Source organism: Corvus hawaiiensis, chromosome 2, assembly GCF_020740725.1.
Source record: "Corvus hawaiiensis isolate bCorHaw1 chromosome 2, bCorHaw1.pri.cur, whole genome shotgun sequence".
NCBI lineage: Eukaryota > Metazoa > Chordata > Aves > Passeriformes > Corvidae > Corvus > Corvus hawaiiensis.
The window spans coordinates 24,351,516-24,377,414 of NC_063214.1; the positions used below are offsets into that span (position 1 = coordinate 24,351,516).

A 25,899-nucleotide genomic window follows, 5' to 3' on the forward strand; every position below is an offset into this window, starting at 1 on the left:
TCATAAAAAGTCATGGGATTTCTTAGGGTTTTTATAAGGATGTTCTCAAATGAGTATCACATTTTTAATATAATCAGTTGTTGACTAATATATTGGTTTTAGATGTGTAAATGCTCATAGTTGTCCTATAACTATATTCAGTTTAGGTAATGAGGGTTGGAGACAATGTTGCTTCAGGGGAAAATGAGAAAGGAGTTCATACCCTTTCAGTGCTTCAGTGCCAGTGAATGTAAATGGATGGAAAGTATGTGGAGTTTGCTAACGAATTATATGTATAGTGGAAAGATTTGATGTCTGAGTTCATCTGCTCTTTTTTGACCTGGCAAAATTGCCAACTGAAACTAAGTTTAACCATCTAGAATAAGGTGAAATCATTAATTCTTTGAACATTTGGGTGTCGGTTTTGCTGTCAGTTACAGGGGCCTGTAATGTCTTGATTGTAACATAATATCAGTAAAAACAGCCAGCATTTGCTTATGAGCAGACCACCTGTCTTGTTTTGATGAAATGACATGAAATGAGTGGTAGGTTTCAGGTAATTCCCTTGTAAGATGCTCATGTTTTGTCTTGTGTTAATACATATTTGGGGGGCTTTTTGTTATCAATTACAAATCTGTATATAATCTCTTTTCCAGGATGGTAATTAGCATAGTTGAAATTGATCTTGCCCAGAGATCTGAGTGAGGTGACTGTCATGCACGGTGTATGTCTGGGCACATGCATTGGTTTTGTCCTCACTTTCTTTAGTGGATCTGTCAATATACTTGGTACAGAAATAGAAACAGTCAGACCTTGAGGAACTTACGACTGACAGCAGTTTAATTCTTTTCTGTGTATTAAATGACTGCTGTAGGTTTAATTATTTTTTTTTGGCAGCTCTTCTTCTGACACTTTCTTGCAGAAACTGGTCTTGGAACTTAGAGGAACAGCTTGCCTCTGAGAATAATAACAGCTTCTCCATCATTTCATCTTGCCATTAAAACTGGACGTTCATCCACAAGCTGTCTCACAGCTCTGTAGTTAAGGACTGAAAATACTCTGTGAAGACCTTTAGCCTGCAATATATGCTGAAGTGATCCTTATGGCCAAAAACTTAAGGGGGTGATGATGACTGTTATGAGAAACGAACAGGGAGGTGGGACACGAACATGCCTGCTGTGATACCACTGGAGGTTACCAGATGAAAAGTTAATGACATTTTGCAGTTACAATACTGCCAGTAGCGTCCCTTTTTTTGCTCTGCAATGTAAAGCTGTTTAGTCACTTCAAGAACATGTGCCTGAAATTATTTTCTTGATACTGATGCCAAAACCAACTGGGATCATAGCATACAAAAGTACTTGAACAGAGAGATGGAGGTGATCAAATCTGATACACAGGGAGTCTCATGAATATGGAGTTTTGTGAACGACACAGGGAGGAGCACATCTGACAGCTGCATAATTTGAACAAGTTCTTGGGCATTGATTAATGGTGTGCTGGTTGCATACAAGAACTTACCACATCTCTTGCGATGTTCTGCCCTCTAATACCCCCTGTCTCAGCTGCAATTGTTCTCTGGCCTGTTTTGGTCAGAACAAGCAGGCTCAGAACAACCAAAAAAGCTGGGGGAGCTCATCTGTGCTAATCTGTCTTGGGTGGAAATGATCAGAGAATGATCATGCAAGCAGCTAGGCTATTTGAGGAGTGTTGACCTGCCCTTTGGCTGTGCATAGGAAAAGGGAGACATACCCTCTGAGGAGAGGTGACTCCTGGCAGAGGATGCATGCTCACAACCAGTGATGTCTCTGCTCTGTGTCTGGGGGCTGCGAAGGCGGGTGCACATGGATTGTCCTGACTGCTGTGCTGTGTGTTGCTAACTTGAGTTGGTTAGCAGAGAGGCTGTGATGCCACAGAGTGTGGGCTCTAGGAAAGCTAAGCAGCCTTAGTGCCTGCACACTTAAAGGCAGACTTCTGCACTTGTTGTCAGAGATTAAAAATAGCACAGTTTTGCTTTTGGTGTTTTTGTGAGACCACTTCTGACAGGCATAGTGGAAGGTGTGCTTTTCCTCAAATGCAGCTTTTGCCCAAGTAAAACTTTGGCTCATTATTGATTATATCTAGATTTCAGGAGGTAGTGCTAAGATGATTCATATTCATTAATTAAACTTCCAGCACCGTCCTGGGAGGCAGGTTTAGAGAGGAGGAAATGGAGATGAGTAACCTAAAGGTACAAAGGGAATCTGCTTCAGAGCTGAAATTAAACTTTAGCTCTAGGCATTGTGCCTCTGGAAGTTCCTACACCACTTGAGTTTCATGTCAACACTGTCCAATTACAGCACTGTAATTTAGAGTAATTTATAAATCTGTATCTGTGATGGATAAGATTTGCATAAACCACATCTATTAACAATAAAAGGACTGCTATTAAAAATTAAGTAATAAAAAGATCATACAATCAGTAGCATGGATAGGCTGGCTAAGAAATGGTATCACTTCTTTATATATGGCTTCTACCAAGCATTGAGAAGCAGATGTATTGTCAGACCATTGGCCACCTAGTCCTGTATGTCATCTCTATCTGTAACAGCCAGAGAAAGATTACAGGAACAGGACAAGTCTACAGTCATGCCTTTTTTTTTTTGTCACGTCTTGCTGATTTTGACAAATTTGCTCAAATTCTGTTCTGAAATCTATTTTCAGCTTTGAATTTTGGAAATTGTGTATCATTGTGGTAACATATCCATAGTAGTCTGTCTTTTCTTGTGAACTGTATGATTAAGCACACCCCAGCCTCCCTCAAACATGTTTTGTAATCACCATCTGCTAATGGTGTGTTGTGATGTATACTTGCATTCGTGAAGTTTCTTTTAAAGCAGGATAAATTCATCTGTCCACCACAGCCTGGAAGACTCGAGAAATGTGGTTAGTCTAGTAACAGTGTTTGTTCTTTCATCCATTTTATAGAAGAATTAGTGGTTATGGAAAATGCTAAAAGACCCTTTCTTATAGGAATTTGAAGGGAGATAAGGAAGGCCCTTAAAAAATGTGGAAGACGTCACTGTGTTTTGTGTTTTCTTCCCAGATCTCTGTAGTTGCCTCGTTTCCATGTGCAGGCCGATCATCTATGCTAGCATCAGCACTGAGTGGCTTTTGCATTATCATAGGCCATCCAGTCCACTTAGTAATCTTTGAGAAAAGCCTTTTATGGCTTTATTTTTAGTTCTTGTTTGAACATTATTTTTTTAAAACAACACCATCATAAAATGGTTTTGTTAAAAATTTCAAAAGTGGGTAACTAATTAAAATTTTTTCTATTATTTTAAAAGCAAAGTTGTGATTTTTTTTTGGTAGTTACACTTGATTCTGTGTGACCATAAGGAACAGGGAAATCAGGAAAACAAATTTCCCCTGCTTTTCATTGCAGACACATGGGTCAAAGACCCAGTGTGTTGTTCTCGGAAGAAGCCGTTTCATTTTTCCTTATGTGGACATGCAGTACTAAAGCTTGCTGGTTTATGACTGAGCAGTACTAAAATGCTGTTTATTGTCAGTCTCTTCACATCTGAATCATGTTATTCAATCCAGATTTTCTTTGAAACCACTGTCAGATGTGGCAGTATGGATGAATGCTCAGAGAAACCAATGGGTATTAGGCACTCTGATGCTTTTAATTATTTAGGTTAATCATTAATTTCACACGTCGAGAGAAAATACTTATTTCTGTTATCTGTTTAGATTTACATGTTGAATGAAAGGTATAGCTGATTTCTTGTAAGTAAAAATAACTATGGGGAAAACAGTAGGCTTTTGCTTTGCTTATTCTATGCATTTGGAAACAAGGTAGAGTTGGTTTTGTGCATCCCCTTTGTAATCAGTGAATGTATTTCTTTGTTTGCTTGAACAAGTATTTCACTAGGAAACAGTGGCATTTGGTTTCATTGTTCCTTCATCCAAATTTTACCAAGGAGGAGAAGAAAAAGAGAGTTCCTGGGTTCCTTTCAGTCAGTGATATCCTGCACATACACATCCCCTGATTTCTCATCTGCAAATAAACACTGACTTATCTTCATTTCTCATGTGCAAATAAAAGGCAAGAGCTTCTCATTCCATCTGTCAAATCAGGGGTTAGTATGTGCTTTGTTTCATCCTGACCTGACACACATTGTTTCAATCTTCCTTTTATCCCCTAATTTATAAAGGTAACTGAAACCTGCAGAAAAGACCTTGCTACCTGGGAATTTAACTTCTAGCTATAGGAATGAAATCTGGTGCTAGATACTGCCTCTTTCCAAGAACCTTGTCTTGCCTGCAGTTTGCAGAGTATTCCAACAGCTTTTATATGATCCTGTATGGATGAGCTTCTGATTTATTTTTCTTGTTTATAGCCATAGTATTTATCAAGTGTAAGTAATGAAAAATCAAAGAGCTATACCAAAGAGGCAGGAGTTCCATTTCTGTTTGGAGCATGTGCCTAGTCATGATTGTGAAGGTTCTTTTTTTCTGCTCTTCTGGGTTTTTTTTTAAATGCATGGCTGGAACATCCTATATGCTGTAATACTTTCCATTTGCAGAGCACTCTGTTTGATGATTGCAAGCTGCTCTGTAAACATTTTTTGGTCCGACAGTCATTTTTCAGAGTCTGGAGCCCTCTCCATTTTTGGTGGGAATGTGGCTAAGTGATTTGTTCGGGGTCATGCAGGGTATCAGCTGGAGCATAGTGGTAACATGGACTTGTACATTTTTTGCTTTTCTGATGTCTTTATTGTATTTTTCGCTACATGACATAGTATAGTGCAGCATACCTGAAAAATAACTAGAAAAATGTTTTGGGCTGAAAATACAAAGTCTGGAGAATAACTTGAGAAAGTTTGGAATAAGTAATCATTACTTCCTTACACATTTTAAAAACAATGATCATTGAGAATAATAGATAAACTGGACTACACTAACATTCTTATGAAGATACTTCCTTTTGGATTATTTTAGATCATACACAGATGCTATATATTGCTTATGTGTAAACTTGACTTTTGGATAATTTTTAAAATTCCAGAATAGAAAATGTTAAGATAAAACATTTTGATCTGTGTGGTCTTTGTGTTTGGTGGTTTGGGGTTTTTTTTGTGCATGGGGTTTTTTGGTGGTTTGGGGGTTTTTGTGTTCCTTCCTTTTCCCTGCTGGATACAAGTGCAATACTTTCACTGCTGTTAAGTGTAAGCAAATCTTGCATACAACAAATGTGATAAGCAGAGGAGATTTTCAGCAGCTGAACACAGAAAATAGTTTCAGTTCTAGGTATATCAGGAAGGTCTTGGGGAAGAATTTTGGTCTCCCTAATAAAGAGGTGCATTTAATAACGCTGGGGTTTCTTCCATTTTTCCCCTTTAATTCTGGTAGTTTCTGTGGCCCATTATTTCTGTTGCTGTTTCAATACTTGTGTTTATGAAAAGATATCATCGCTTCCAATAATACCTTTGTATAGATGATGGTATTCCCTATATATTAAACAACTTGAGAATTTCAGGAAATTCAATCATATAATCACAGGGGTTTTTCACATTGCTTTTTGTGGGTAGTGTAACTCCTTCAAAGGGAGTTCCTCAAGGCTGTTGAGAATATTTTACAGAGATGAGTTAAGTGAAACATCAGTTCAGTTACCACTGGTATTCAGTAAGGAAAAGAGCAGATGGGAGAGTGGTTTGGGAGGCAGCTGAGGTAACACCTAGGAGCATCTGGTGGATGTTTCCTTACCAGCTGAAGGAACTACACAGATGCTAAATATTTTTTCCCCATATTCTGCCCAACTATTCTTACGATGTTTGTGTGTTTGTGACTAGAAAGGACACCCATCTCCCCCAGTATAGAGTTATATTTGCATCAGTGAAAATTTGCCTATGGAGCTGAAGAGAATGATATGGAGAATTTGAAAATGCTTCACTTAAAATTACATCAGTGTAACAAGAAAGCTTTTGGCCACTTCTCTCCTGCATTCACTGATAACTGTATGTAAGGGAGTCTGTACTAGCTTGTATTAAAACTCTCTGTATTTCACCCTAAGTCACAGGCATTGTTTTACTAATCCGCAGCCATCTCTGAGCCTTTAATGTATATAGAAACAGTTTCAACTTAGCTGTTACCTGCTCTCAGAAAATTTGAGCTGGTTTTTTTCATAGGTGTTCTCTACATGAAAATCTGAACGTTGATTTTTTTTTTTTTTTTTTTTTTTTTTTTTTTTTTTTTTTTTAAAACATAACAATGGGTTTTACCAGCTGTTAGGTTGATTGCTGAGACTGAAAAAGTGGAAACCAAATAATTTTACTGTCTTCTTTTGAGAACTCAGCTTCATTAAAGTTATGATAAGAGCTGGGAATGTTACAAAACATTGATTTTTTTTTTTCCAGTAGCATCTTATCGCAAGTGTTTATTGAAACTTTATCAGTCAGCCATCACACTTGCACAAGTCACATTAACTCATTCCATCAAATCAACAGACTGAGAACAGATGTTCCTGTGAGTTTCAAAGCAGCTGCAAAACTGTCTGGAGTCTCAGCAGCACAGTCACATGTCCCAGCCTACCAAGCCAGAGATAATTTGCTGTTGGATGCACACTTCCCATTCAGAGTGCCATGTTGATGGGCAAGACCACTGACTGTCTTCAAAGTTTCAAATTTGCTGTGATCTTTCTGGCTTAAATTGGCTTAATTTTAAGCTGTTCAATGTCTAATGAAACCTGTGAAGAGACTGCTGTGGGCTGCCCTGTGGTTAGAGCAGCTAGCAGAGCTCATTCCCAAATATCTTGTCTCTTTTGGTTAGCTTGAATGAAAGCTGCTTGGGTGGGATGGAGCGGGATGCCCTCTGGCATGACCATGAAGAGAGTTACCAGAGACCATAACAGTGTTTTCATCTGAGACATCTTGCTTAGAGCTTTACCAAGAATGCATAATTTGAAGGCCATGTCCCTTGGCTATCCCACTTAACAACTGGAAGACAGGCATGTAAATTTATTTTCAATGAGCCATGAATGTGCCACTTCACAGATTTTGCTTACCATGATGGTTGCAAATGCTGGCTCTGGGCTCCAGCAGGTGCTTACGGCACTGTGCGCTGTGGAGTTTTCCTGCTAGCTGAAGGCAGGCTGAGTGGAAGGAGGAGATTCTCTTCTATTTATTAAATGATATTTTAGATAAATCAGAGTAGTTCTCAGAATAGTTCATTTTTATTCTTGTTATAAAGATCCATCTAATTCTTCTAGTGGGACTAAGGCAATTCAAAATTCCAAGTTCTGTGTCATGTGTTTTGAACTCAGCATAGCTGAGAAATTTGAGCTACCATGTACTTTTTCCATTGCCCCCAAATGGAGGGAGAATAGGGAAGAAGAGCCCTTACTCTTGGTGGTTGCAATCTAAAAAGTGTTACGCTACCCTCTGCAATAATTACATCTCATGAATGTATTCTTTGGTGCTTTTGTTTTCTTTCTACTCTCCTCTGGCTTACATTTTTCTGCTTTATGTTTTCTGACTACTAATTGCAGTGTGCTTTAGAAACTCTATTATGGGGAGTTGCTAATTAATAGGAAAAAACTAAACTGTGATAAATTTTGGTGAGTTTCACTTGGCCGCAACTTTAGCCATGTAACCAATTTTGGGAGAGGAAAGAGGGAAGCAAGCCCCTCCCCCATGAATTCTTAATTACAATAAATGAGTTGCTGTTTTATTAGGAACATAACCTAATGGCCACACAGTTAAATATTTACTTGAGAGTTTATTTAGTACAGCTTGCTTGCTTTTGGAGCTACAGATTTCTACATTGCATCCTTTATTCAATTGTTTGGTCTTCCTAAACTCATAATCTCTGTGTCTGTGATGTTAAAGAAACCAGAGTGTGAGGTCAGAATTTCCATTACATAGCCAGAGAGGAATTTCAAGGAACAATGCCAAAATCACTTAAAAAAAATAAATTTACAGGAAAGATGACTCATCAATCAACAACTGCTCTTCTAGAAAATAGAATTAGTTATATATGTTTTGAATACAGAGATGGACAAAATGCACCCTGACATGCAGGGTTAGATCAGGGTGATTTGTTTGTTTGTTTCCAGATATTTTTACCTTGACCTATGCTTCTTTTTTACCCTAAAGGAGGGGACCTTAAGTAGCACATAGCTTCACACTGCCAGAATCATTGCCTCTCAGAACTACAGCTATCTAGCAAAAAAAAAAAAAAAAATTTTCTGGTTTCTTGTTGCTTGCACTAATTAGCTAAGCAGCTGAAGGACAGGAGGAATAGTGTCCTCCTGTGCTTAACTGCTCTTGAAACTTAACATGAGGCCACCTGAGATATCCAAATACAGCCTTTTGTACTTGATAGAGGTGACAGGCTTCTGCTTCAGTATGCAGTAATATGAGTGTGGAAAAGATAAAAAGCATAATAAGCATGTGATAAAAAGCAGTTTCCCCTCTTCTAAAATACTGAATAAATGGCATGCAGAAGTGAAAATCCTTCTGAGAAGAAATATGTTGAGCTGTGACAGTGTTTCTGGGGGAGTGTGGCAGGCCTGCTGCTTGTGGCTTTTCATGTCATGCCAGCCAGCCCTTCAGTGGGAAAGGCTCTGGTGCTTCTGGTCTTCCCTGTGCCTTGAGCCACATGATCTTTTTTCTGTGTTAACTTTACATGTGAAGAAACTAGTGAGTACTGCGACTTTAAGGAGATGGCACTGGAGATGACTGCCCCATCCTATGGTTCTTGCTGCACTGTTTGCTTTCTGATCTGAACAGGGAAGAGGGAAGGAAATGGTGTAACCACTTGCTGGTCCTCTCCCAGAGGGTAGACTGGACAGTTCGCACGCTTGGATGTTTCTCCCTGACAGAAGACGTAATGATTCTGTAAAGCTTTCCTGCTCATGAGACACTTCATCAGAGTAGCATACCAACTAAAGGTGTGACTTCTGACTTCACTGCTTTTTGGCCTTCGAATGCATTTAGTCAATAGTGTAGTTATTTGTAAGTAGGAAGCACACTCTTGTACCCTGCAGTATGTATGTTGTTTTTACAGATTTTCCTTTGCAGTCACATTCTTTCCTGGAATAATAGTGTGGCCACCTTGACAGTACATGCTTTTTAAGATGGGATATAAGCTGCAAACAAACCGTGTCTGCTATATGTGTTTTACTGCATTTAAGTTTGGTGCTTCCCTGTATTAGAGTTCTGAAGATGTTAGCATATTTAGAGCTGACTTAATGTATTGAAGCAGATAATGTTTACAAGTGTGCAGACTGCCTGTTTCTTCTGGAGCTTAAACCTGTCAGAGAACCATGGGGACATCTTCTTTCTCAGTATTGATGGGTAGAGACTTACAGGTAAAGGGTTGCACTTCTCACATTCCATACATTTGAAAATACTTGTGAGAAACAGCTGAAACTCTTCTGGGTAGAGGAGGTGTCATTGACCTGCTCCCTGTTTCTCCGCAGTGATGTCAGATGTGTTTACAGCACGGCAGTGTGGGGTTCAGTGCAGGTTAGCAAACAGGTTAGTGTGGTTAATATGATTGGGGGCAACAGTGATGTAGCTGCAGAGTCCTTTTGAGGGTTAAATGGGACTGCTGCAAAAATTGGTGCATTCCTTCACCCCAATCCCTCTCTCCTTAGGTTTTCTTCACAGTTTGGATTTCTGGATATTTGTTTTTAATGTGTTTTTAGTGCAGAGAATTGGATTGTGGGTGACGTGTTTGAGTGATGGCCACAATACTTGCAGCTTTCAGAACACAGTATGGGGGCCATCTCTTGGCTTAGCCTCACCCTCAAGGGTGATAAGTAAATGGACCAAAAGAGTTTCTTCCAGTCTTCCTCAAGAAATATTCCCTTTTATCCCTAGAGGCTAGAGAGCCTAGCAACTATCTCTGTGTTTTATTTTCCTTAAGATGCTGTGGTACCATGGTGATGAGTTATTAATAAACCTCCCGGCAGATGGAGAGAGCTTTTAACTGAGAATAACCATATATGAACAAATGTCATGATTTGGTCTGTTGGGCAGAGCAGCCGAGCATTTAGCGCAAAAATACGACTTAATCTGCAAATAAATCAGAGCAGTCTTTCTGCTTAAATGTCAAAATTACACCATGTTTATGGAAGAGCAAAGAATTGTAAAGCACTGCATGCATTATTTTAAATATATGAACATAATTAATTAGAGCTGAGATTTTTTTTTCATATTTGTTGCATTTCTGAACATATTATGAGCTATTGTAAGTGCAGTAACAGTTTCCCATACATCACAGTGCTCTGCTTCGATGGCACTGACTCAAAATTCTGTAAGTCTTTATACTAATGTGCAGTAATCTCTATAACAGTGACACTAATCCTCTCTTCTAATATGGAACTTGAGTTAAAAAATCTGTGAAATTAAAGCTTTAAAGCAGCTTTTGGGGATTACTAATTTATAAACCCTCCATCTGTCATCCATACCAATAGAAATGTCTTCATAATAACAGAGCAACAGGGTATTCACACTTGGGAAAAGTAGGGAAGCCTTGAGGATTTTGCTTTTTTTCCTTCGTTAATGTGTGAATGCCATTAATTGCATAACAGGAGCAGCAAGAGATTGGTTACAAGTGGTGTGAAATTGTTATATTGCCCTACCCAAACAATGCATCTTTAATCTCTTGTGCAGTTTTACTGTGCTGCAGTCAGCCTACATTGTGCTTAAGCTGCTGTTAAAGATTTGAGGTAATAGTGTCTTACATGGTAACATTGCAGGCTTCCTGAAGTTCTCGCCTATCAGCTGCTCAGATGATGATGGGGAAAAAAGCAGCCACCTCCACGAATGTGGAAAGCTGGACAGAACATTTCTTTTTAATATTTCACTTAACAATTTCAGATGATTTGTATTTATTGAGAGAATAGGCACTTAAAAGTCTCCAACTGCCTTGCAAAAAAGTTTGTTTCCTATTTTGTGGCCTTGAGCAGGAATTGAACTCTGGCTGTGAAAACCCCCAAGTAAACAGGTAAGATAAACCATTATGTGCATTTGTCATGTCTGTATCACCCAGTGACTTAGATAATGCTGTGTCCCCTTACACTTTATACACATTGTGAGAGGCATTGTCTGTGGCCAGTATTCTATTTCAATGTGGTACAGCCCTGTGTGGTAGCCTATCACTACTGGGTGGGGTAGAGTGGTGTATGCTTGTTGGGTAGACATCATTTAGGTCATAGTGGTCTTGCTATCAATCCCATTGAAATAAATGTGACATTCATGTGAGAAATTCTGAAAATGTTACCCATGATAACTATATTTCTCTCCTTTCCTCTTTCCTCTCCACTATCATAATCCATGTTTGTTAAGTGGAATTCTTTTAATTAAAATGGAATTCTGAAATTAAAAATACTATAGAGAGACCTAAGCACACTGAAGAACCAAGAGCAAAATTTACATGACCTCTCAAATGAGGTATTTGTAAAATAGAGGTGAAGTGTCAAGGACTGCTGTGACTTTTTATTCCATATGGGGATATAAGGGATTTTGTAAAGCATTCCAGCAGTGTGAGACAATCAACAATCTTTCTGCTGTGTGCGTGAGGTACTTTTTTTTTTCATGTCAGGAATGCTTCTTCAGAGTAAAAATCTTTCTTTTTCGTTGCTTTGGGGTGGTTTTTTGCATTTGTTGCTGGGTTTGGGTATTTTTTTTTAGCAAATGAAGCAAAACAAGCTGTTCCATCTGTAAAATGCACTATTATTCTCCAAAGAAAACTTTTTAGTAGAAAAATGCTGGAAAAGGGACAGTCTTGATGAAGCAATTGTTAGGGAAGCTAGGGGAGGAAGTGTATTGCATGAAGACACATGGATTTTCTTTGGAGCAATGATGCTCTTTTGCTTTTGAGGTTTCGTGAATTCACAGGATAAAATATTTCTTAATAACCTCATCTCCCTTTACCTATGGGAAGAGTTTTGTCTAGATTTACCTTCAGCTGCAGCCTTGCTGCTTTTGTCTCTGGCTGCATTGTGGTAAAATAAAAATGGGAATGAGCCATTATAACTTGTAGTTTTCTTGTCACTATGTCATGTTGGGCTGGGTGCTGTCCACTGTGCCAGGCATCCTGTGGAGCTCTGCTTGGTTGCAACTCCTCTGTCCCTGCTTTACTCTGAAGAACCACACTGGCATGTTGTTTGATCATAGAAAAAGGGAACACATTTGTCTCAGCAGCCAACTAAGCATAAATTTGGGGGTTTACAGTGCAGTATTGGGCTGTGCAGATTAGCTCAGATGCCAAGGAGTACGGGACATGACACTAAGATACAGACACATGCAGGGAAACTTAAAGGAGCAGTAAGAGGTAAAACAGATGCGGGTTAGAGTTGGGGCAGTGGTGCTTCCTGTGGACTTAGGCATAGTATTTTTCTTCTCTTAAAGTAAACTACTTTAAGAGGAGCCATAAACCCAACAAACCAAGGAGCAATTTGAGGAGGTCAGGCATTGTACATGAGAATCAAAGAACTCCAAAGTGAACAGTGTGTGGCTGAGGAGTTCTTCCCATCGTATCTTAATGATGTGGATTTGGTGTACAGGTGGAGGCAGACACCCACTGGAAAAACAGTTTGTGATAAGATTTGGGATAATTTTTTTTACAACTCATTATTTCTCCAGTTTACAAATTGCTTCACCATATTTAGGTCCTAGACACTTGCTGCTTCATAAGGAGAAATTGTTACTATTTACTATTTGGAGCTTTATTACTCAGGCTGCTGTGATGTCTTAAGTGCTTCTGTAAGGAGGAATGTAATATGGAAGATAATAAAAACTGTAAAATTAATTAATGAGGGAATTGCAATAGATGGCAACATGCATCTGCTTTGTGGTAGAACATGGTTTAGTAAAGGTATCCTGTAGAACAAGCAGTAATGCTAATGAAGTTTCAGTGCTAGTGCAAATGCACAAATGAATTTTTAAGATAATCAAGGAAGCAGTGCATTCATTAGTTTGATAGAAACATGAGGCAGTTTTATTAAAGGTGTAATTTTAAGTGTACTAGACTGATATTAATTGCATGTATTATGGGGCAAGTATCATTTTGTGTCATAGCCGTTTCCTTTGTTGCTTACTGTGAAGCTTGTAAAAGCTGCAAGATTGCTTTCTCCTAGGGCTGTTGATTTCTTTTACAAAGAGCAGAAGCTGTACTACCTTGATCTTTTACATTGTACTGGCAGCCAGCAAATTCCAAATTCAAACCTTTCTTTAATTTTCACCAATATGACATAAATGGACATTGCACATAAAAGGCTGAGCCATTGCATATGGCTCCTGGTATAAAGAGTATTACAGTAACAGAAATGCCCTGGTAATAAATTTCTGTGAATGGTAACCATGTGTCTCTGAATGCCTCCTGTTTCTCATTCAAGTTAAACTCTATCAATCATAAACTCTACTCTATCAATACTTGCCAGATATCTTGCACTCTCATGTCTCTGCAATATTTTTAAGCCTTTTGATGCCTTTCAGTTTTTGAAGTTATTGTATTATTTTTAAGATCCTTAAATTAGGTCATAACAAAAATATTTCTATTTATCTAATCCATTTCCCTGTCTTCAGACTGCTTGGTATATTGGAGCTTGTAATAAAGTAGAGAGATTTAAACAGCTTCCTTCAGTATGAGGAGAAAAATACTCTGAAAATCACAAGTTTCCTTTAAAAACTAAAGCTTTTTCACCTGACAGCAGAGTGATGGGACTGGCTGTGAATGATTAAACTTCCTTGCAGGGGGTAGGATTTGTAGGATGCAGAGCTAGTGAGTCACTATTTCCAATTTTTGAAACAAAAAAAGAGGGGGGGGAAGGATTTCTATAGCTGTTGACTACTATGTGTCAAAAGTGGAGTAAGTGTTGTGTCCCATACCAGTCTTCCAGATGCTTTGGTTTGATTCAGGTTGGAATCTAGTAGCCAAGCAGTTGTTACTGGTCACTGAAAGAATGGAGGAGTTGTGCAGGTTTTTTTTAATTGCACCAATTATCATCTCTTGTTAATCTCGTGCCCTGTTGGCCAAAACATGAGCACATTTCCCTTAGTGCTTGTGATTGTTCTCTTGTACTGGTGAGGAGCCTGCTTAAGTAAATGAGAACAAACAGTAATTCCCTCATCACTTTTGCTCAAAGCTGCAGTCGCTGAGGGCAAATGATATTCACAGCTTGAAATCCAGGAACAAGCCTTTTAGGCACTGCTCTTGTCCTGGAGTGACTGTCCATCTAATCTCACCCATGTCCTGGCTGTTTAGCTAACACCTTTTGCTACCAGTCAGGTTGTTCTGCCTTCACTTTCAAGTTGCATTTATTCAACACAATGGGTAGAGCTCCTAAGTAAAGATCTCGTTAGGAAGCGGTGAACCAATGAAGCATTTTGTCTGGATCCTGCTTATTTTGAGATAAGCAGTGCTTTTCTCAAACAAGGCCTGACTGTATTCAGCATCTATTAAAAGCACCCACTAGTTTAAAAACAAAAAAGGTCTTCTGGAATCACGTAGTCTTCTGAAATGTCTCAAAACTATTCAAATGCTGGCAGCCAGCATAAAGCCTTTGCCTGATCCTAATCTCCAGAATGCAACAGGCATCATTGCCTGGCTCTTTTCAGCCGATTCTGTGTACTGCACATCTAAAACTAGAACAAAACCGTCACTGCTCTGCTTTGCTTTCCGAGCCAAACTGCTGCAACAGCCCTGTCCTCCTATTTTTTTTCCTCTCTTCAGATATTTAGAACAACATCAGTCACTTCAACCCAAAGTGGGTTTTTTAAGGTCACAATGTTCTTTGGGCTGGAGAAGCATGCCATTTCTATTGGCAGGCATTTGATTCCTATATTTCCCGATCTTTTAATCAAATAAGCAGCTGCTTCAATAAGATACTTATTCATATTCATAATTCCCATATGCCCATCAGGTTTTCAGAACAAACTTGAATGCATTCTGGAAGCTTTTGTGGGATTTAATCCCAGAGTTGGTGATCTCCCATGGACTATATATCTTTGTATTGTCACTTGTCTCTGTCTCCCTTCAGCTGGAGTCCTCTGTCCCATATTTATGTCTCCTGCTTTGCTTTTCTTACTGTTCCAAACTCTAAACTTTGCCAGTCTTTACTTTTATTTGTACTTTCATTGCTTGGTGATGAGTTGTCACTGGTAGCTGTTGCTTGTGCTATGGTTCTTCTCACCCCCTGGGAGCAAGCTGACTACCCTGACACTGCTGGTGGACTACAGGACTATAGATTTTTCTCTATCTCACTTTGAAAAAAACAAAACAAAACAAAAACCTAAAACCTAAAAACTAACTAAGGTCTCCTAAACTTCCTTTTAGAGAAGAAGCAGAGGTCACAATAGTTGGGCTGTCATTTATGCCAGAAGCAGAATACCAAGTCCTTTAATTTTGTGTCATTTGTTTTGGCACATAGTAGATGATGGAACCTCTTTACTATGTGAGTAGAAAAAGAGGAGAAAAGTCTATGGTAATTTTTTTATTGTTAAGGAAAAATTGGTAAAGGTGCAGGAGCACAAAGAAACACAGGAGTCTTTGAGCATGAGAGAAAGAAAATTTCCAGCTTCCAATACACAGCTCGGTGGAACTGGGCACGGAAGCACAGAAAGGAAATGTATGTTGAGAGATTTCGAGGCAAGCTGGGAAAATGTATGTGGGGATATAATGCTTACTAATAATGCATATGATACATATATATGCATCAAATAATATGTGATACATTAAATAAAATTTAAAAAATGGAAGTCTGTTATGTAGTAGTAGAAAACAGAATGGCATGTGGTTGGAACCGCCCTTCTCGAGGATCTTTATCTCGCTCGCCCTTTCCTGCCCTCAAACATCAGTGTTTGGCAAAAATTGGGAGGGACAAAGAGAGCAGGGTGTTTGGTGGACAGGGTTCTGAAAAGCTGAATTTGTTGATTTGAGCAATATATTGAGACAAAATCAGTTGACCTGTCCATATCATCTTCTGTGAATTCAGCCCTTGTTTTTCTCTAAAAAAATTATTTTGTCGAATTTAGGTGCAGGTTTGGTCTCATCTATTTTTATATAAACCCACAGAATAAAGACATTCTAGGATTGATGTTTCATCTACCTGGTTCAGATTAGACTTGTTACATCACTAAAATAGGATTTTATGGCTTTCCTACTATAACTGCATTTGAGTGCTTTTGAAAGCTTTTTTTTTTAATTGGACATGATAATATTTGAGGCAGTATTTTGGCTAATTGTTTAAATCTGTATTTAGACAATTGTTAAAATGAATGCTATTTTTGTTATGTAATATTATAAACCACACATGCCCTATAGTCTCTTCTCTAATTAGGAAACAATTAAAATTACAAAAAGTCTACTTCTTGACACCAAATTTTAAAGACTTTATGCTTGAATTGTATTATAGCAGCTCAGGGGAATGCTAATGGGACATTTTGATCCCTATAAAAACTTCTATGAATGCCCATGTAGGAGCTGAAAATAAATATTCTTTCAGTCTAAAATAGAGTTAAACTACAAGGACTGCTCCTGACCTTGGTTGCCTCGTCTCTAACATTCTACACTGTGTAGTTGTCACAAGGTAGAACAGCACAAAAGTTGACTGACACTTTTTCAGACCCCATAACAGAAAGGTATGTCTGCCTCACATAATTGAATAGATCTCTAAAATATTCAGGTTGGAGACTGAATTTCTATGCAGACCAAGCTTCTACATTGGGAAATAAGACTCACCAATATATTTTATATTTGCCTATTCACCACAGTATTCACAGCACTTTTTAAAATCACTTTGGTTCAACATTTTAATAATATGTTAAAACACAAATACCTACAGGCCCAAGTAATTATCTTTGTGGACTGCTGATTTTTTTTCCTTTTTAGATGATGGAAACTGCCTGGAGTCCTGAGACAATGGACAGTTTCAGGACTTCATGTACAAAAGTCACAGAAGAAATATTGGAGTGTGCCCTCAGGCTGTTTATTTTATTCCCTTCCTTTCTTCCTCACAGAACAGATGTATCTCAGACCATGGTCTGAGCATCTATTGAAGTACTGCTCGCACTTCTAATATACGTTTTTGCCTTTTTGTTAAGGTGGATAGGTTGGACGGGAGTTGGGGGTGAAATTGCGGTCATGGTTCAGCCTTCTACCAGCTCTGTGACAGTGCCCATACAGAGTCATGATTCACCCTTCCATCAGTTTTGTCTTCCAATAGCTCTGAGAATGTCTGTGTAATAGCTTAGAGCATGGGTGCAATGTTCTCTCAAAATGTTGGTCATGCCCAAAAGCCACAGGCAGCCTGACTGATCAATTCTCTCCAGGCTTCCATGGCACAAATTTTTTCTCTGTCGTGTGGGGATCTTTAGTTCTCTTGTCTACACCTAATACTCTTTTCTCTTAAAATCTTCAACTGAATTTGGTCTTTTCACAGTCTTGAGGTAGATTGGATTTACCTAAACTACAAGCACAGCAAAAATCAGTACTGGCTGACCACATTGTTTTAGTTTGTAGGGCAGATGGGATGCAAACTCCGTTTTATACACAGTCATCATTTGCCCAGATGTGAAGGTCCACATACTCAATTCCTGACTTCATTAAAGCACTTGGACATGGTAAGACATTAATCAGGGCTTTCATATAAATATGGCTATTTCATGGCCTTGTTGGAGTTGATATCCATCCTGAATTTGTTGAAGTAGTTACTGTTATGTAAAGATTTGGTCTTGTACTTGAACTGAAGCTAGACAGGCTCCAGTGAGTGGCTTTCCATGTCCCCAAACCCACAGTGTTAGGCATCATGTAGTTGCTTGGAGAACTGAGTGAACAGAAAGACAAGATGACTTCAGGACTCAAGATCTTTGATACAGGATTTGTTATGGTACTAATTTGACTTCAAATCATGATCCTGTTTTATTATATTGGGTGGATATCATTTTTACCCTAGAAAAAAAAATAGGGGTTGCAGTAACTATGACAAGGATTTTAGGTTGGAGGCCTGAGTTCTAGTTTCTGACTGACAAATGAGAAAATCAGTGAATGATTTCGTAGTGCAGAGTTGCTGTAGTCCTTGTTTTCAGCAACCCCAGAATCCTTTGCAGCCAAAACTGCTGTTGTCAAACTTCAAGGACTGAATCCAAGAGATGTAGTTTTCAAATTCTTCCTAACTGGAAGCTGCTTTTCCTTTCAAAAAAGCAGCACATAGGAATGGAGTGTCTCATTTACCCTGCCACAGCATGAAGTTCCCCATACTCTTACACCACATTTTTGCTACTTTGAGAGAGTCACTCTTACCAGGTGGATTACTAACAAGGTTGGTATATGAGCTAATGAACTGCTCTGTGTTCTGCAGTCACAGCTGGGCTGCTCCCATACCTGACCCTCACAGAGCTATTGCAGTGTGTCTAGGCATGTCTTTGGATCTGTGTTAGTTGCCTACATGCAATGGGAGCTCTACATTCTCCTCCCTTACACTTTCAATGTCTTCAGCTTTTTCCTCCTTTCCAACTTCGCTGATTGCATTCATACGAGGACAAAATTCTATCATTTCATCCTGCATGCTTCCTCAGTATTGGCTGCCAGATAAATAGCGTGTGCTTCCTGTTCATTTGTTGTCTTAAACACTGATTTTGCCTGTTTTAAAGGACTTTAAGGTTTGGCAAGGCTAATATTATAGTGACAGTTGTGTTCTTTCACCAAGTTCTTCCTCTTAGCTTGACTGCTTTTCTGTTCCAGGGGAGAGCAATAACCAATTTTCCTTTTTAGCTTTCACTGCTCAGCTTGATGCTAATCTGCTGGCATTTCTTTCTTTGATCTCTTATTGTCTGCCCAGCCTCAGTCTTGCTTCCTTTATTCTGACAGCTGCTCCAGACTCGCCTTCTTTTATGTCCTTCACATATTTGTTTGTGTGTCATGTTTGTTGGTGCCTTTGATGTTTGGCATGACCTTACTGAGATCTCTGCTTGAAGGAACTTGCCTTTCTAGTGGCTCAGAAGGCAGTGAAGAAACAAATGAAGGGGAGGAATCATCTGGAACCAATGAGTTCATGGGCTTATTATCAGCAAATAGTTGTGCTTCTATGTCTTATCCCTTTTCCACTGTATGGGACAGTGTGCAACTCCTTACGTTTTCATCCTACACCTTGCACACTCTGTCTGCATCTGCACTGTCAAGAGTGACCAGGTGCCAAAATGGACTGGCACTTCTAATTGAATGTTTTCTTTGGTTTAAGCAACCGGTGGATTTTTTTTCCCCATTATGTTACAAACTTGTTTTTAAGGACAAACATACTTGAGATGCCTTTCACTCTCCCTTTGCAAGATGTGCAAGTATTTTTTCCCCCAAAATATGAGGTATTAGATTTTAAAATACCACATTTTTAGACCAATTGTGGTGCCATCCCCTGGAATTAAAGGGGGGTTCCAAAATTATGTATTACACAGTGAGGTTAGAATAAGCATCTCTTCACTGTGGTATTTTAAAGAGTTGATAGGCAGACTTCTACATGCAATTCAGCGTTTCATAATTATATTGTATTGAATTTAGAGTATTTGGTCAAGAAATGGGATTATGAATAAACTGGTGGAGTAACTGTATAGCTAGCTGCTTTGAAGTAGTGCTCAGTCATTTAATTTCACATTAATTTTTAATAATAAATCCATCCTGTTTGTTGTATTAAATTCCACTTGGTGTGGATTCTAAGACCTCTGTGGTCTGTCAGTGACAGAATGATTTTGAGACATGAAACTGTTTACTGTCTGAACTTTCATTTGCTTTGCACTTTACTCCTTTTAATAATTAAATAATTGTTTAATACCTGAGATTGAGACTGGAAGCAGTTCTTTTTCATCTGCTTCTCACCAGCACAGTTGAAGTTTCTCAAAATAAAAGACATGAGATCTGAATACCCTAAACTATCCAAATCAGTGTACTTTTTCTTAGTGATAAATAGCACCCTGGAAGGTATCAGTCTTAAATCTTTAAGAGGTAATTTTGACAGGGTTCTGTAAATGTAGAAAGTTCAACAGAGTAACAAGAGAAAGGTTCCTAATGAAATCCTGGCTTTGGTGGTGAAAATGTCTGTCTAGTTTTAATAAAAGCTTGATTACGCTGCATGCATGAGGATTTCTGCAAGTCTGCCCTGATGACATATAAACTTTAAATTAGGCATAGTCAATAAAAGGCCACCTAATATGGTTTCATATTTTGAGAGGTTTCCCCATAATTGCCCCAGATAGTTAGTCTGTTTTCTAACCATTTTGGAATCTGCATGTGCTGAAAGAAATCATCCTGGGAAAGATGGAACTTGTACAGCTTGTAATGATGTGAAGTGACCTGACAGAGACCTCCCCCCTGCTGCCTCCTTATTTAGTGACCTTCCACAAGTGATGAGACAGCAGCCTTCTCCCAGCAGCTGTTTTCTAAATTTGGTCTGACAAATGGTATCATAAAGGTGGCAGGTGAGGTTAAGAGATCTGATCAGAACATACTCATTTAGCAGCCACCAAAAGGTACAAAAGAATATAAGGAAAAACAATCAAGTGCTGTCTCTTTATCATTGTATCAGTTTTCTCTGCATGGTCCCTTGTGAAAGCCTTTACTGATGGCTTTCAGCTATGTATCATTATAATACCTCCAATAAGCATTACATAATAGGAAAAATATGCCACATTGAGCAATGAAACTGGTGTTAGCCAGTCCTGTGGCCCATATCAAAATGCTCTCACTAGTATTCCCTGTAACAACACTTCCTCAGATGTAATGGACTACAGCATATCATCAAGTAAGAGTTCATACATCTACTTTAATGTTTTTTACATATTCCTGTTACAAATAATGGCTGTGACTACTCAAGGGGAAAAGAATCAGTTTTTCCTCTCTATCATAGTCCAGACATTTTTCAAGCATATCCTCTGCCATTGCTGTGTTTGCATGCCTAAACAGGCAAACACTCTATGTGTTGGTTCTCTCAGGCACTGAGGAAGGGGAGAAGACACAGTGATGATAAAACCCAAGAATTAACTAGAACAACTGGGTAGACAGTAGCAACTGGTTTTTATTGGTTCTCTTACTGACAATTCAGTAGATTACAAGTTGTCTCCTATTCATGGTGTGGTTTATAAGAAGAAATTTGCAGAATACGTGCATCTGAGGTGCTCTGAGTAGAGTGGCAAATCCTTATTTCAGAAGCACTTCAGATGTTAGAAGCTTTGGAAAGGGTCTGTAGAGTGATATATCAGTATATATTTGGGCTGGAAATACAAAGATGTCATTAAAATCAGACCTGCTGACTGAATGTATCAGACCTTCAGTTAAGGATAATTCATGAATTGAGCTCTTGTACTCAACTTCTGTCATAAAATGATTCTTAACTATTTGAATTCTCCTTACGTTAGAACACTGTACTCTTTAAGGTGCTAACTGAAAAAAAAGTCCCTCAGGTATCTTTCTTTGGATGGTTATTTCCTGTGTTTGCTTACCAGCATTAAAGCATAGAAGTTACTTTCTGCATGGGATTGAAAAGTTGCAAGCTCTCTACAGGTTACAGATTTTTCAGTTGTCCTTTTGAAGAGTTTTGAAGACTATCATTACAGATACAGGTAAAGAGGATGTATGTAGGTTTAGAGATCTTTTTGTTATAAAGCTTCAGCATAAAAAGTACACTGAAAAACAAAGATATTCCAAAGGTGTTGAGTTATAAAAGGTACATGCTTCTATGTATGAATGATAGTTTTGGCCAAATGCAACATTATGAAATGAGTATTAATGTAATGGATGATTAGATTTGTCACATTAATGACACAATGAATTCTAGCACACAGGCATTGTAAAGGGGAAGGTGGCTGGCGACAATGGAATGGACAGATTGACTTTGAAATGCTTGCAGTGAGAGCTGGAGAGGACCATTTTTGGTCATGATTTTTTTTCATTTAAATTTTAGATAATTATCTGAGAGAGTAAATTGGCCCCACAAAATAAGTTATGACGAATCGTAACTTAGGGAGGATGGAGAAAGGCATTATTCTGTAGCTACAAACAGGGTCCATCTGGCACTCAAGACCTGAAGAAAAGTTAAAAGTTGTACCTGTAGCCATGCATGGTGTTTGCATATAGTGTAGGAATGATCTATTTCAGCTGGTTGAGAAGCTCTGCATCTGCAGAGTGCTCATGGGTCATCACGTTCTAAGCACAAGCAGGCACCCATCCTCGTGTTCAGGCCTTGCTCTGCTCCTGCCAGGCAGAGGGGTGGGAAAGGCAGCCCGTGGGCCATGAGTGCATCACAGCAGTGACTGCTGTAAACATTTATGTCTGCTTCAGCCTGCACATGGGGAAGCAGGACATAACAGAAACCCAGCTACAATCTTGTTTACCCAGTCAGCATGTCTTAAGATATAAATATTTTTATTCTTTTTTCTTTTTTTTTTCTTTTTTTTTTTCTTTTTTATATTTGTCAAGTGCATTTTGGGTTCAGTGGGAAATTTACAGTGTAATGTTTGGTAGCAGTTGTATATTTTGAGGATGGTGCCATGAGAAACAGGATGCCCAGGTCGTACCTTGTTTAAACGATCTTTCTCGGTTTTACTGCCATGCTTGACACCATGGGATACAAGTGCTTCCCAAGCCCTCTGACCTGCAGAGGCAAGGGCTCATAGGCACTCTGCCTTAAATTTCTTAGGGATGGAAGTTAGAGGCCTTTTGCTCTGTACCTTGGCAGAGTTTTCCCTGATACAGCAGGTTTTTTTGTTGCCTGGGTTCTGAGGTAGAATTCTTCAACCACCTTAAAAGTTGTTGGCAAAGTGACATTGAAGAAAATTGCATCAGGTACTGTGCTGAGGGATGACACAATATTAATGTGGTGACCTAAACTTAAAATCCTAAGGTGGAATAGGGTGGTGGCTGTGTAAGAAGCAAGTTAACCAACCAGTGTTGTTAAGTGCCTTTGTCCAGGACATACTGAGGGGCCAGTCAAGATCTTGTGGGTGCTGCTTTGCTAAGCACAGTTCCAGTTTGAACAGGCCTTGTCCCACAGGGCTTGTGGACAGTATCAATGGAAGGAAAAATGTGGGGAATGCAAAAGTAAAGGCAACTGTGCTACACATGTGAAATCAGATGAGTGTTAGGATTTTTGTTGTGTTAGTGGTGAAATAGCATGGAGAAGGAAAGGCTGTTTCAGTGAAGAGGAGGAAAACCAGAGGGAATGAAGCCAGAACAGAAAAGAGCAGAGCATGCAGTTAATGGAGCCAAGAATAAAATAATAAAAGAGGGTGCAGAGGTTAGAGGAGGCAGAGAAATACCATGTTTAAGGAAGGACTAAGGGTAAACCTAATGCTTGTACTACACTGTAGATTTTGAAGAGTGCATCCTGACCTGCACTCCTAAAATAGCTTCCTCTGAAATGTTTTATTGGAAAGGATGGATGCTGAACTGTCCAAAGGACAAGCAGAGCCTGCTGAAAGTCGTTGTGCCCATTTGATGAAAGCTTGAGCTTTGGCATGTTCAGTCACTGCATGGGTCTGGAAGCAGCTTTCCTTTTTCTTCCCAAGCTCAAATCCTTCACAATCAGAATTCCTATACTGCAGTCACACTGTTAAAAGAAAGCTGCAGACCTCATGTATTGTTCCTGTGTTGGCTGCAAGAAGAACTGGAAATTCCATAGACACCAATTTCATTGAGACTAGGAACCAACTACTGTCCTACAGTCTGTCCCATGTCCCATGTTCCCCCTCACTCCTGGCTTTGGAGTCCAGCCCTTCACAGCTTTCTGTCTCTTCTGGGTTAGCTTGATCTTCACATAGGATGAGTCCCAAACTCTCCAGGTCCCTGTGTGCCTCCAAACAAGCCCTAGCATAGGCCTGCATCCCTTCCCAACTTATCCCAGCCTAAGATACATCCTAAAAAAGGGGCTTTAGACCTTTTTGTCTCTGCTGAATGAAGGATTCCCTTGAATAGTCAAAAAAGTAGAAACCTTAGGGACAGAAAAGCAGCACTTGATGTGGACTTTTGATTCAGAAACAGTTGAATGTGTTTCTGTGTGTTCCTGGCACTGTTGCCTCCTAGTAGGATACTCAGAGGTCCTCCATTGTACGTGGGCAGCTTTGAAAGTGTGCCTGTAAGTATTTGCAAGGAATAGAGAAGGTAAGTTGTAAAAACCTGACGGCCACTAATATTGATGAGGGTGGGTGAATCTCAGGAAGAAATTTAAGGCTGTTTTAATCTTTTTTGTCCTGGTCTCCCCTCCCATTTTGGCACCCAGAATTTATAAAATGAACCAAGTTAGAGAATTAGAGTGTTTCAAGATATATATATATATATATATATATTTTTTTTTTTTTTTTTTTTTTTTTTTTTTTTTGGTGTGTGTGTATCTGTGTGTAAATTGTGCTTCTTCTCTTAATATCCTGGAAAGACCATCTGCACAGCCTGTCCTGGTCTCCCACAGCTGTATTTCAGTTGAATAACAGCACCATACCATTTCAGCCTCCCAAACAGTTGTCCTTGCCAGTCTGTTGCACAAAATGGTGTTTTTCACCCTTCATCAGAGATGGAGACGTGTGTGTTGCAGCACTACAATAAATAGTAAGACAGTTTGTTTTCTTAACCTTTGTCTATCTGTATTTCAAAACTCACAATTTATCTAGTAACTTCATCAGGAGCCTGGGATGTTTCTAAGGCAGTGTAAGCAGAGATACCACATAACTGAGTTGGTTGGGAGAGCGTGACTAATGGATATGAGAAGATCCACCATGACTGGGGTTTTAACTCCCAGATTTCCAATGGGAACTTTGTGAACTGAAAGCTGCCATCACCTTCCAGGCTGTGTCCTTGCCCTTGGTGTGCTGGGACCTCTCTGACTCAGGGCTCAGCACACACCCCACTATGTCCTCTTCCTAGCAGCTCCTGGTTTTCCTCCCTCAGCTGTATGCCTGCTTCAGCTCAGGTGCTTCTGTCCCACAGTGACAAACACAGCAAAGAGCTGCAGTGCAGGTCTGTAATTGGGGATATCTGTTAAATCTTTGCAGAGGAACAAACTGCAGATTTAAAGTACAGAAGTGAATTACAATGGGTGCTATGACAGAACACATTTTTACTTTTGCTTTCATTAGCCCCGAATGGATTTAGTAATGTTTCTTTTCTGTTTTTATTTTGATGGTTCTTTTTTTACCTTGTCTATGCAAGAATACTACATTCTATGAATATATAAATTCAGCCTACAAAGCTGAACATGCGCACATATCAGCGGTGGGAGAGTTGGGCTTTTTTGAGTTGGATGTGTGAATTGGGTTTAAAGTATCCAGTCTTCTGGTCTTGAAGACATTTGGGATGGGATTCTTTCTTCCTCTGTGCATATTCTGTTCAGCAGGTTGACAGTCTGATATTGATTAGGGCTTTTACATGCAACAGGAATAGAGCTAATAAGAAAATAATGAGTTTTGTATTTGTGTGCTGTGCTGCTCCCTACTGAATTGTCTGACTACCAAATACATTAAGGAGTTAACAACTGAGAGGTGTTCTCCTGGAGGGGCACTGATGGAGCCTGGTAGTTTTACAGCTGAAGAGCAGGGGTTTAGAACCACCTGTGCCAGCATAAGAAATTTCTCTCTCTATTCTTATCATAAACTATGGTAAGAATTATCATAAATTATCATAAATTAGTTATGCTAAGGTGATACTCAGCAGAAGGCAACTAGCAGTGAGCCCAGCTGGGTCTTTAGATGGTTAATGTCAGGGTAAAGAGGAGGAAAGGTGATCTTCCAGTTTGTGCTGCATGTTCCAGGGGCCCTTTCTGTGCAGCAAACAATCCCATGGTCATAGTTGACTGTCAGTAATTGACCATATTTGGATTCTCAAAACAAAATGTTTAGTTCAGCTAAACAATGTTTAGTTCAGCTTTGAATAGCAAACAGTTCCTTATGGAGC

The 25,899-nt window shown here is 39.2% G+C and overlaps 2 protein-coding genes across 4 annotated transcripts in view; one reads left to right on the forward strand and one right to left on the reverse strand.

The window, feature by feature from the left end:
- CMSS1 (cms1 ribosomal small subunit homolog) overlaps positions 1-25,899 on the forward strand; it is a 227,427-nt gene that overhangs the window by 121,270 nt on the left and 80,258 nt on the right. The window lies entirely within an intron of this gene.
- Positions 1-25,899, reverse strand: part of FILIP1L (filamin A interacting protein 1 like) — a 188,429-nt gene that overhangs the window by 118,087 nt on the left and 44,443 nt on the right. The window lies entirely within an intron of this gene.